Genomic DNA, 12,289 nt, shown 5'->3' with positions numbered 1-12,289 from the left:
CAATTATTCCTTATTTTATTTCATTTCCTTGACAAATGTGTTCTTATTTCTGAATACAAATTGATTATTGACATCATGTAAACATTCGCTTCTCCCTTTTTATTCCTTCGTATGCCATGTAGTGTTCTATGTTACCTCCTATTTTCCTCACTTGCTGATGAGGACTTTTTCTTACATGTTTCAATACAGCAGTTGATTAACATGTTTGCTTTTTGTCGAGATACTCCAGCTACGGTGACGTACGTGTAACCTGCTTTCACTCTATAAGCTGCTGAATAAATAGCCACACAAGTTTAGAAATCTTTGAAACTCAAAGATGGAAAACCAAAATCAGCTTCAAAAGTATATCCACTCCTCGAGAAACGCTTGGTAATTTATATCCAATATTTTTGTAAGTTACAAAGCACGTCGACGTTTCAAAGCTAGTTCCAAAAACGAACAACTTTGGAATCTCCGGCTAGTTTAGATTGGGCTGCATTTCCATCCACGCAAAGCCAAAACATATCATTTTGCGCTGTGGCCACAGTGGGTTTGAACCCTTTTGCTGCTTTTACAGGTATAAGCACCGTATTCATTCCTACAAGCGTCGCGCATAGACTAGTTTAATATAATCATTCCACTGCGTCCTAGCAAGAAGAACTAGTTTCAGGCTCAGTGAATTTGGAAGTATTCTCGGTATTCGCATGATAGAAATTATCAGTTTTTTTTCTCGCTTATGGGGTGTTTACACTAGCTAGCAAAAAAGCTCACCAGCATAATGTAAACAGGGCATCAGCGTCTACCACCATGAGCTTTCAGGAGCAACTGAAATTCGTGCTAGTTGGCTAGTACACTAGGGCTAGCAAATCCGCTGAGGAGGGAACTTCTTTCAGTTTTCCGGAAGGTTCTGTTCGGAAACGAAAGCGCATCCGTTCGCGGAAAGTTGCAAATCAAGAACCCCAAATCAGCTTACACAAATGAAGGAGTTGTGGAAAAAAGAATGTTTCAACTCCTCCTGGTTTCCGCAGAACTGACTATACCCAGGATTTTCCACCTTTCACGGGGACATGCAAAACCCCCGATTCCCCATTGGTCTCATTTTATAACATTGTGGACGGTATCCTCAAGTACCTCGTGATCCTCTCCTATTGTTCTGGCAATGCTTCCTACTGTGAAGACCCTCTTGAAGTGGCCCCACCTTGCAGCAATCATTTCCTTCGATGGATATTTTTTCCAAACGAGGTTGGAGATTTGATCACTGTTCTACAGTAGAATTGTCGAAGTCTGATTCCTAAATTTGAATCTTTTAAGTTTTTAGTTCACAACAATGATTGTGATGCATTTGCTCTTTGTAAAACTCTCTTCAGAAATTGATCTTCCTTTTTATGATTTTAACATTATTCGACTGGATCGTGAGGATTCGCGTGGAGGAGGGGTACTTTTGGGGATCAAAAAGTGCCATTCCTTCTATAGAGTGAATCTTCCACAATTTCCAGGTATTGAAGTTGTCGCATGTCAGGCTATTATTAAAGGCAAGAGCCTTTGTATTGCTTATGTGTATATTCCTGGTGGTGTAAGCGTGATTACTTTTACCCCAGCAGGCCTGGATTCAATCTTAGTCGGCGCCGCCGGGATGTTCTGAGGCATAACATCTCTGAAGGGAAGTAAAGCTGTTGGTCCCCGGTTCATGAGTTGATGGGTCGATAGGTAGGGTCCAGATGTGGGAACTGTCTCCCTGGCGTTGGTAGCATTGGTGCTCAGCACGGAAAACAAGATCGACGGAAAACAAATCAAGAATGTATATTCCTTCCCGAGTTTCGGTTAATTTCAGTTAATCTGTTCAGTTCTTCCTACTCCACGGTTGACTATGGGAGATTTTAATTCCCACGGTACAGACTGGGGGGAACTGTAGGATGACAACCGTTCTTCTTTGATATATGACCTCTGTGACAACTTCAATATGACAATTCTCGTGTCACTTTTCAAATATACCAATGAAACATATCCACCATTTTGAGAAAATCGGAGTTGAAGTTTTACAGATTATTATTTTAACTGTTTAGAAACAATACATTTTGCAAAACTATTTTTAATGTAGTCAGTGAATGATAACGTTGAAAATTCAGTAGAAACGGTAAAATCAAAATTTTACTTTGAATTTCATGCTACAATATAGAAAAAACCACATAGGACGTTTTGACTAGTCAAGTTGTACATCGGACATGTAACATTGGACGATTTTTCTCAATGACATAATCAATGAGTGTTATATTGGACGTTTTGTCTACATGATACTAGATTCCCTTTCACAGATTTCAGAGTAGAGTACCTAACTTTAGATTGGCCCCGCCTTTGTAAAATGAGCACCAATCATGTTAGGCAGTCCAAATGACCGAAGTAACAATCATGTACCATCATTTCAAACTGTACATTGGACAATTTTTGACCTATGATTATATTAAATAAATTTTAGTAAATGTGGATGGATGTTTTTGTATCACATACACTGCCGTTCTACGCATATCAGTCCCATGTTTCAAAAGTTGCTTCTGAGAAAATCGCGAATAATGCTTCGAATCATTTCTGCTCATTGGAAGAAATATACGTTAAAATAAGTTAGTGCATTTTCAACAGAATCAATCAGGGTTATTCTGCGTGGCGAATGAGGTGAGAAGACAATTGTCACCTCGCAGTCACATGACTCTTCTCACTCTATCCGACAGTCGACTCGGGTGACGTGAGAGGTTCATTCTTAGGTGAGTTGCAAAGTGACTCGGTGTTCATTTGCCGAAATGTCAGTTTGCTTTGTTTTTCGAAAAGGGCCTACACAGTTTTTGTAGGTTCATTTATCGCAGGTTTTTTTTTTTACTATAAACATACGTTTCGAGTCGTATTCCATGTCAAACAAGGTAGATAAAAATATTTTAATTTTTTCTTAAACATAATCCGCGTTCACATGTTCGAAATCATGCATAAAAATATCATTAAATGGATTGAAAATGTTCGGTCTGTGCTAGACCCTTTCAGTTTTTGCTGTTTGTTGTTTTCGATTGCGAGCGAAATTTTTTTTTCCGATAGTGTTTTTTTTTATTATTATACTGGAACCTCCATTTACGAACCAAACCGGCGCGGCGGTTCGTAAATATAACCAGACGTAACAAAAACTCATTACTTGGAATTTATTTTATAAAAAAGTTTTTTGGAAATATTATCAAATACCCCACAATATGGGTATTTTTGGTATCGGGGTGACGTGCACGGACCGGACATCGATGTCTAGGGCCCTTTTGAAATTTAAGATGGCGGCTTCCGGTTAGGGAAATACTGCCAAATAATTTTTTTTAAATCTTGGTGACGTGTAGGGACAGGAAAACCATGTCTGACGCCTTTTTCAAATCCTATATGGCTTCCGGTTGGAGAAAAACTCAGAATTTTTGTCAAATATCCCACAATATTCGTACTTTTAGAGTCGGGGTGACGTGTAAGGACCGTAAATCGATGTCTGAGGCCTTTTTGAAATTCAATATGGCGACTTCCGGTTAGAAAAAACTGCCAAATTACCCACAATATGGGTATTTTTGGAGTCTTGATGACGTGTAGGAACCGGAAATCGATATAAAAGGCCGTTTTGAAATTCAAGATAGCGGCTTCCGGCTAAAGAAAAACTTGAAAATTCTGTCAAATACCTCACAATATGGGTATTTTTGGAATCATGGTAACGTGTAGGGACTTGAAACCCATGTATTTTTAGAATCATGGTAACGTGTAGAGACTTGAAACCCATGTCTGACACCATTTTGAATTCAATATGGCGGCTTCCAGTTGGAGAAAAACTAGGAAATACTGTAAAATTATCCACAATATGGGTATCAAGGAATCAAGGTGACGTGTAGGGACCGGAAACCCATGTCTGACGCCATATTAATTACATATGGCGGCTTGCGTTTAGAGAAAAACTGGGAAATTCTGCCAATTCCCCTCAATATGGGTATTTTTAGAATCGTGGTGACGTGTAGGGACCAAAAACCTTGTCTAACGCCATTTTTAAATTCAATATGGCGAATTCCGGTTAGAGAAAAACTGGGATATACTGCCAAATTAGCCACAATATGGGTATTTTTGGAATCTTGGTAACGTGTAGGGACCGGACATCGATGTCTGAGGCCGTTTTGAAATTCAATATGGCGGCTTCCGGTTGGAGAAAACTTGGAAATTCTGTCAAATACCCCTTACTATGGGTATTTTTGGAAACGGGGTGCCGTATATCGACCGGAAATCCAAGCCCGGCGCCATTTTGATATCCAAGATGGCGGCTTCCGCTTAAATAAAAACTGGGATATTCTGTCAAATACACCGCCTTATGAGTATTTCAGGAATCTGTGACGTGTTGGGACCGGAAATTGATGTCTCACGCCTTTTTTGAAATTCCATAACAGAAAAATTGAAAAATAATATCACATACCCCTCAATATGGGTATTTTTACTTGTGGTGATGTGTAGAGACATTTTGAATTCAATATGGTGGTTTCTGTTTGAGAAAAACTTGGGAATTCTGTCCAATTGAGAGGTAAATATGGGTATTTTTGGAATCGGAGTGACGTGTAAGGACGGAAAACCCATCCGTATTTTTCTATTTTTCTGTATTCGGAAGCCACCAAATTGGATTTCAAAAAGGCGTCAGACATTGCTTTCCGGGCTCTACACGTCACCTTGGTTCCAAAAACACCCATATTGTGGTGTATTTGACAGTGTTTCCAAGTTTTTCTTCTACCGAAATCCACCATCATGGATTTCAACATAGCCTCAGACATGAATTTCCGGTCTCTACACATCAAGACGATTCCAAAAATAATCATATTGGGGGATATTTGACAGCATTTTTATATTTTCCTCTACCTGGAAACTGCCATTTGCATTTCAAAAAGGCGTCCGATATGAATTTACGGACTCTACACGTCACCCCGATTCCAAAAATACCCATATTGTAGAGTATTTGACAAAATTTTCAGGGTTTTCTACAACCGGAAGCTGCCATCTTGAATTTCAAAACGGTTCTCACACGTCTGCCCAACTCCTAAAATACCTATATAGTGGGGTATTTGACAGAATTTCCAAGTTTTATAGTTCACCAACCGGAAGCCACCATTTTGAATGTCAGAAAGACATCAGACATGTTTTTTCCGGTCCCTACACGTCACCCGGATTCCAAAAATACCCACATTGAGGGGTAAAGGGTGTCCACGATGAAATTGCCACACTATGAAATTGCTCTAACTTTTTAACCGTTGGGTAGAATTTAATGAAAATTTGGGTGGATTTAGTTCATAGTGCATTATTTACATCCTGCAAGTTTTAAAGTCCTGTGATCAAAACTCGCGGAAAAGGAGTCGAAAGAGCAGCTCGTGCGTGATAAAATCTTGCGTATTCATCACGAGAACAAGGATCTCTCGCATTGTTCCATCGCTAAAACGTTGGGAATCGCGAATTCCACGGTGTCGCGTGTGATTAAGCGGTTCGAGGAACGGTTGACCACCGATCGGAAGCCCAGAAGTGAAGGAAAAAGTATTCCGTACAACACCAAAAATCACAACCGCGTAGTTGGGGCCTTCAACCGAAATCCGAACGCCTCCGTTAGGGATGTGGCTAAGAAGCTGCACCTAAGCCGAAGTTTTGTCCAGAAGGCCAAAACTAAGGCTGGGCTTCGAACGTTCAAGGTACAAAAGGCCCCTAATCTCGACGAGAAGCAGAACAAGTCCGCCAAAACCCGTGCCTGGAAGTTGTACCTCAACATGCTGACGAAAGTTGAATGCTGCATCATGGACGACGAAACATATGTGAAGGCCGACTTCAAACAGATCCCCGGCAACCTGTTTTTCACGGCCAAGGATAAGTTCAGCGTTCCGGAGCATGTCCGCACTCAGAAGATGTCCAAATTTGCGAAGAAATTCCTGGTTTGGCAAGCCATCTGCACGTGCGGGAAGCGGAGTGCACCTTTCGTGACCCAGGACACGATGAACGGACAGGTGTACATAAAAGAGTACCTCCAGAAGCGGCTGCTTCCTCTCCTGAAGGCCCACAACGTCCCAACAATCTTCTGGCCGGATTTGGCCTCATGCCACTACTCCAAGGACTTGCTGAAGTGGTATGCGGACAATAAGGTCAATTTCGTGCCGAAAATGTTCAACCCTCCCAACACTCCGGAGCTCCGCCCCATCGAGAAGTACTGGGCGATTATGAAGCAGCTCCTTCTTAAACGGCCTAAGGTAGTGAAGACAGTCGAGGAACTGAAGAAAGTATGGGTTTACATGCAAAAAACGGTTGATTCACAGGTTGTGCAGAATCTTATGGCCGGGGTTAAGGCCAAGGTGCGGGCATTTGCGTATGGACTGTAAATAAAATACGAGTAAAATGGTAAAATGAAGTTTAATAGTTATTTCTCAATCCCTGAAAATTTGATGGCAATCGGATGAAAACTCGAATTTTGCGAATCAATTTTGTGTGTGGCAATTTCATCGTGGACACCCTTTATTTAACAGGATTTACAAGTTTTTATCCAACCGGCAGCCGCCATCTTGAATTTCAAAGAGGCGTCAGACATCTATTTCCGGTACAACACGTCACCAAATTTCCAAAAATACCAATATTGTGGGTAATTTGGCAGTATTTCCCAGTTTTTCTCTTACCGGAAGCCGCCATATTGAATTTCAGAAAGACATCAGACATGGTTTTTCGGTCCCCACACGTCACCCCGACTCCAAAAATACTAATATTGTGGGCAATTTGGCAGTATTTCCCAGTTTTTCTCCAGCCGGAAGCCGCCATATTGAATTCAAAATGGTGTCATACATGGGATTCAGGGCCCTTCATGTCACCCAGATTTTAAAAATACCCATATTGAGGGCTTTTTGGCAGAATTTACATTTTTTCTCTAACCGAAGGCTGCCATATTGAATTCAAAATGGCGTCAGACATGGGTTTCCGGTCACTACACGTCACTCCAATTCCAAGAGGGTCTAGTATAAGAGAGGAGCGGACTAGCTGGTTTTGAGCCAAACGAACGGTCAAAGCCAGAGTCAATCAAGCAGCGCCTATCTGGATTGCATTGGCAGTGTTGCTTTGAATCCGCTCCTCTTTTATACTAGACCCTCTCTAGCAGGCACTATACGGGGAGTGTGGGGGTGGCGAGTGTCTACGTTAGTGTTTTATATTGCATTGTTTGAAATTAGAAACTTGCATTTTAATATGAAATCCCGTTTTTCTTAATATTTATCAACATTAAATAAAAACCGCCACTTCCTAAAATGGTTCATACTGTTTCTTTTGCTTGTATAAATCCTGTTTCAATAATTTGTGTACACAAATCGATGCGTTAATAATAAATTCAGTCGAGAAATTATTTGTGGGACAGTTATGCGTAGAATTTCAACATGGGACAATTAGGCTTGGAAGTTGGTTTTATACAAACCCAGAAAAAAAAAATATGTTTTTCTATTTTCAATCCAACGTCTACCTTAAAAAGAACTGTTTCATGGACAAAAGTGAAAAACGCCCAAAAGTAGCATGGGACAGATATGCGTAGAACGGCAGTACAATGATAGAAGAGCAATAGTTTGTATCGCTTAACTCGATTTGTTTACATTTGTTACTTAGGACCTTTTGAAAAGTGACGCGAGAATTCTTAACAATGGATAAGTAACACGTTTGACTGGCCCATCGTCGAATGTAAGTAGATTAGACCTCACCCTTTGCTCTAAAGCGAACCCCACACGGTAAGAAATATTGTCAATACTTACAAGTATTGACAATAATATTGATGATGTGAATACAGAAATATTGTCAATACCGATGTATTGACGTCAATATAAAATGTAGTGACAATACGATTATTGTCATAAAAGCAATCGTGTACGGTCCACATAATTCATTATCATTGGTTTGCTCGTGGAATGTGATCCAAGATCACCACGGTTGTGATCACTTGCTGATGTAAGTTTCAGTAGCAACCCGTAGTAGTTTTAGTCGGAACCCGTTAACGTCGCGTACAATCTTACCCGTAATATCGATTGAGCAAAGTTCAAGAATGCGATAGAAGATGCCCTAACGTCGGTAGAAGGGCTTCCACCGTTGGAGGAATATAACTTCCTCTCCAATCTGATCTTGGACAGCGCGCTTCAAGCTCAAACTCGATCGGTTCCAGGAACGTCTTTTCGTAGGAAACCTCATTCCCCTTGGTGGACCGACAATGCACTGAGGTTTATCGAAAAAAGTCCGACGCGTTTAAGCTTTTCCGGAAACGTGGAACACCCATGCATTTCGAAGCGTACTCGGCTCTTGAACGTGAACTCAAGAGCCTCATCAAAGCCAAGAAACGCGGATACTGGCGGCAATTCGTGGATGGATTATCGCGGGAACCGTAGATGAATACGCTGTGGAACGCGGCGCGAAGGATGCGTAACCGGTCTTCAAACAACGAGAGCGAGGAGTACTCGGATCGTTGGATTCTCAAGTTCGCGCGAAAAGTGTGTCCTGATTGCGTGCCGGCCCGGATGATTCCTCGCGAAACGACGAATTCGGTAGACGATATCAGCTAGCCTTTTTTCAATGCTGGGGCTCTCACTCGTGCTCCTTTCGTGTGGCAATTCGGCTCCGGGGGCTGATAGGATCAAGTTCAACTTGTTGAAGAACCTCCCAGACGTCGCTGAGAGGCGCGTGTTGGACTTGTTTGGTCAGTTCCTGGAGCTCAATATTGTTCCGGATGATTCCAGGCGGGTGAGAGTTGCAGCCATCAAAAAGCCTGGCAAACCCGCGTCAGATTGCAACTTGTACCGACCCGTCGTGCATATAAAAATTGTTGGGAGAAAATGATCCTTTTTCGCCTGGACAAATGGGTTGAGACGAACCACCTACTCTCAGATACTCAATTTGGTTTCCGTAGAGCCAACGACTGTGTCGCGTTGTTTTCCACACGTAGAGAAATAATTTTTAAATTCAAATGGATATATTTTTGGCTCAGGGCCTAATATATTTTAGGTATTGATTCAAATAGGGGAAAAGTTGGCTTCGGCAATACCTTAACCTATTATCGTCAGGGGGGTAAACAACGTCCATGAGAGCTCAATTTTGGTATGTGGATACATTGTGTTTCAGAGCAACTATTGACCAAATTTGAGTGCTTTAGGACTTTGTTTACCCCCCTGACGATAATAGGTTAAGGTATTGCCGAAGCCAACATTTCCCCTATATTATTCAGTTAATTCAAAGAGAAATATTTTTGAATCAACAAACCGGTTGTAGAGTCAATAATTTGTTTGTTGATTCTAAAAACCATTTTGTTGATTCAAAAATATGTGTTGTTGAAATAGTGATACAATATGTTTGAATCAATAACAAAATACATTAGGCCCTGAAACAAAAATCAATTTTTCTGCGTGCACAGAAACTCAGTTGGCTTTTGCAAAAAAAAGAGTAAATGGCTTCTGTGTTCTTGGATATCAAGGGGCTTTTGATTCAGTATCAGTTGAAGTCCTTTCAGACAAACTCCACGCTTGTCGCCTTTCTCCATTAATTAATAACTTTTTAGTCAGAGAAACATATGAGCTTTTCTCATGAAAACTCTACAGCTCCACGATTAGCCACATCCCAAGTAACATTGCTAGTTTTATCGTGGTTTAAAAGCATTCTACAAGTCTAAATCATGGTCTACAGAACCCTCATAAAACCATAATTGTTACTTGGGATGGGTCTCCCCCAGGGCTCATGTTTAAGTCCCCTTTTGTATAATTTCTACGTCAGAGAAATTGATAATTGTCTAAGTGACAAATGCAAATTGAGACAACTTGCTGATGACGGCCTAGTGTCTGTCACAGGGCCCAAAGGGATCGAGCTGCAAGGAGTATTACAGGATACCTTAGCCTATTCTCAGCAAGGTATCGAATTCTCCACGAAGAAAACTGAGTTGGTCATTTTTTTTCTTGGAAGCATAGCCCAGCACAACCGAAGCTTCAACTTTTGGGTCAACCGATCACTCATTCTATGTCCTTCAAATATCTTTTGGTCTATTTCGATTCCAAATGCACCTGGAGATCCCACATTGAGTATCTGAAGCGGAAATGCCAACAAAGGATTAATTTTCTCCGAACAGTTACCGGAACGTGGTGGGGAGCTCATCCGGAAGATCTTAGAGTACGGTAGTTCTTGTTTTCAGTCGGCGCCTAAAATTCACATCATTAAACTGGAACATACTTCATTAAAGCAAGTATTATGTCATCATATTCCTACCCATTCCTTTGTTGACCAGCATTGGTGGTTGGCGCTGGTATTGCCTAGTTTTAGTTCACCAGCATTTACACATGGAGGATGATTGCTAGTCCCAAGTAACGTCTATTTGTTCTCTGTGTAATTACAGCTGATCTGGCAATAAAGGAGTTGCATTCTCGGCTCATACTTATGCTTGAAATAGTATAAAAAATGTTCAATGTTTCTATTTCTATTTTGTTTTGTTATGTGGATGAAAGTTTGCCAAGCCAAAAGGTTGTTATTGGAGCACAAATTTGATTATTATAACATAACATAACATAACGGTGCATCAAGAACCATTGATTAAGAACCGCTGTTATAGTTTATCAACTCGAAACATGCTTTCTATACTGAGGCAAAAGAACGTTAGAATTCCATAAGAACTACTTATGAATTTTAGTCACAAGAAATCGGTATGAATTTCATCGATTTGTCTTATTTTGAACAGGATTCGAAAACATCAAAACGAACTTTTGCCCCACCTTACTCTGTTGCTGATTTTGTTTTATCAAACCAAATGCGTCATTTCGAGAAGTAACCACCTGATTGAACAAAGCTTCACAAAGAGCCGTTTAAATCTGTAGCATGGAAATTCGTATCCAGCTACTCTCCAAACCAAACAGATGACCCCGACAGTAACGACAAACGACGACGCCAAAATGTTCAGCATCGTACCTTTCCCTGCACATATGGTTATAATGGAATCACGGTCCGTTGATTCCACCTAATAGGCACGTGGTAGTTGTATAAAGTAACGCAACAACAATAACATTAAAATGTAACACACATATATAAAAAAATGTGCGCCTGTGCTGCTGCGCGGTTCTGTTGAAATGGTTACTAACCTAACCTTTGTGCAAAAAAATCCGATGCGCGTTTCCAGTGGAGAAGTATTCGTGGATCGTCGTCGCGTTCGCTGGTTCGGTGTCACAACAAAGAACGTGCGTACCATGACGGATGAGTATAGCTATTTTAAATGAGGTACTCATTTTGCTGGAAACAAAAATAAGCAAAACAGAATGAACTTTGTTAGTACCTCTCAGCTATGGGCTCGTTAGTTTGGTGGAAAGACTGCCAGCAACCGACCAACCAAAACCCTAACCTAGGCTAACAATCAATTTCAAACCGACATGGGATTTCGCATCAAACTGCGTTTGTAAAAACGCAATTCAGTTATGTTGCAACTTGCGTCACAGACTTGGGCGGTTTAACTTAATGATGTTAGGAACAAATCATCGGTTGAGCCCCTGTCTGAAAAATAAGTCAAATTGCATTCACAAAAACGCGGCATCTTACGGACCGGATTGGGTGTGCAGCGACGCATCAACGCATTTTATTGGATTGGCAATTTTGTAGCTTTCTTGTACTACACATGTTTGCACATTGATCGTTTTTTTTTCAGCCTTGTAACAATCGATTCTACAAGTGCATATTTGTTGTGAAACAACGTTGTTTTGGTTTCCCTTTTGACTGCATCGAAAATTCCCGACATGTTTCGGCCATAAGAAATGAATTCCCCTTGCAGTGGAGTTGAAATCCGCGCTCGATTACCATGCGACCGAACGTACCGAAAAATAGCTGTATAGTTCAACAAACCGAGTCCTACCGCGCGCGGGGAGCTTCTTCATTTAAAATATGCTTTTTTTTTCCTTTCGGCATTCCGACCGCCTGCAACCGGTAGCTCATAGCAGCAAATCAAATTATCCACGCCCGTTGCACATCCGAGACGGCATCTCTTCTTCCCCCGGAGTGGCAAAGCCGCACACAACGAAAACTTACTGAAATGTGCGCCTTAAATCGTGATTGCCAAGCTGACAGCGATCGTGCGAGCGCGTGCACAGCATAATCGCACCCAAGCCAAAGCCTGCAATGCCATCCGCCAGTCAGTCATCATATTAATCGGCCATTTTTCTACTTTATATATGCACTACCATCGTTACTAATCGACATCATCATCATTGTAGTTGCCGGTATTATTGGCAGTTACCTCTTTGTACCGAACAGCTCCTTATAT

This window comes from Ochlerotatus camptorhynchus, unplaced genomic scaffold (genome assembly GCF_037179485.1).
Source record: "Ochlerotatus camptorhynchus isolate MF236.1 unplaced genomic scaffold, CSIRO-AGI_Acam_v1.1 ptg000125l, whole genome shotgun sequence".
Taxonomy (NCBI): Eukaryota; Metazoa; Arthropoda; class Insecta; order Diptera; family Culicidae; genus Ochlerotatus; species Ochlerotatus camptorhynchus.
The sequence above is the reverse complement of the archived record's forward strand: the minus strand, read 5'-3'. Positions refer to the sequence as shown.